Source organism: Camelina sativa, chromosome 20 (assembly GCF_000633955.1).
Source record: "Camelina sativa cultivar DH55 chromosome 20, Cs, whole genome shotgun sequence".
Lineage (NCBI taxonomy): Eukaryota > Viridiplantae > Streptophyta > Magnoliopsida > Brassicales > Brassicaceae > Camelina > Camelina sativa.
Window position 1 is genome coordinate 16,691,143 of NC_025704.1, and position 1,827 is coordinate 16,692,969.

Below are 1,827 nucleotides of genomic sequence, written 5' to 3' on the forward strand. Positions count from 1 at the left end.
AAGACAATTGTTAAATTAATAAAGTTAATCTTTGTGGAAAAAAAAAAAAAACTAATAACCTCAAATCTAGAAAACTGATGTTTTTTTAATTAACAAATTAGTATATGATTAATATACGTTTGCAATGTTTTCAGCTATTCCACCAAAAAATTCCATCGAGTCCATCAAACTGATGTTACAGTTTACTGTTTATTTAACCCAGATCAAACAGTATCATACTATCATCTTTTTTTTTGGTAAACTATCATACTAGTATCATCTAAAGACAACATTTTGTTTCTAATTTATTTTTACAAAAGACTAGATTTTAACCCGCGGTACACCGCGAGATTATATTTCTAAAAATAAAATAAAAATAGAAAATTTTAGTAGATTAAATATATATATATATATATATGACTACTGTTTTATAAAATTTAAATTTATATCTCTTATATCTATATATTATTTAGGTTTACCGGTTTAAAAATTTAGGTTTACCAATTTAAATTGTTAAATTCANGACAAAGAAAAACTAAAGATTTTCATTCCAGAAACAGAGCATAATTCGATCCAAAACATTCATCTATCTCTGGCTAAAGACATGNCTAGTACTACTTGTTTATTTTAGCAATTTAATAAACTTAGATTAGATATGCTTAATATTCTAAGTCGATGGTGTTAACAAAATAATGAACTGATGATTTACTAACAATTAAAGATATAATTTTCAGTTTTTATTAATATACAAACTCATCTCGGTACATACACAGACACAATTTTTCTTCCTTGCTTAAGTAAGACATGCATTTTTTTCAAAATCCAAATAACAAAAATGCAAAAAAGTATAGTTACATTAATTTTATGTATTTTACGATGATTTAAAGCAAGTAAACTAAATAAATCAAACAAAGATTATAGGAAAATCGTAATTTTAATTACAAAATGTTATTTTATATTTCAAACAAAATCTTTTTATTGTATTTGGTTATAAGGATAGTAAAGAATTAATTGAAGATATTGTAATTAATTTAATTAGATATTGTAATTAGCTATTTATTGATTAAGGAGATTTAGGAATTTTTGTTTAGGCCAAAATATTAGTTTTAATTTTCAATTTAAAATTTAGTGATAATGGTATTCCTTGTAAATAAGTAGCAATTCTAAGATTTATTTGCTAAATGTCTCCAAAAATGTATATCTAGATTGTTTGGAAAGCCTAAAAACAATATTAAATAAGATGATTATGAAAAATCATTACTTATAATAATATAAAAACGGGTAAAGGTTTTCAAATTCAACGATTCTTGATATTTTGTAATACACTTTTTTCCCTTAGATTTATTATATTTTTAGAGCCTTTTGTTTCTTTAATGGTGACAAAAATATCAATTTCCTATCACCAAAAGAAAAATATCATTTTTCCGTTGTAGATTGTAAACATTTTTTAATGGGTGAGTTACTAGAATATTGCATAAAAGCTTCCTTATTACAAAAGTAACATACAATTATTTGTTATTACTAGACTAACCCATTGTACCTATACTACCTCTGAAACTAGTGTTGGGAAAAAACGTAATTACGGCTAATACCATTAGAAAAAAAAAAAACATTGGAAGTTGGGACTAAGTCTACCGATCCTTTGATGGTAGATTTATACACGTGGACTGATTAAAGGTGTACGTCAGATATTTTTGGTACACTTAGTTGTAGTGCTGGTACACTTTGCCGTCGACGTAGATGGTACACTTAGTTGTAGTGTTGGTACACTTATCGGTGGACGTATATGTGTATCAAAAACTAAGTGTACCAAAAATATCTGATGTACACCTTCAACAGTCAATATGA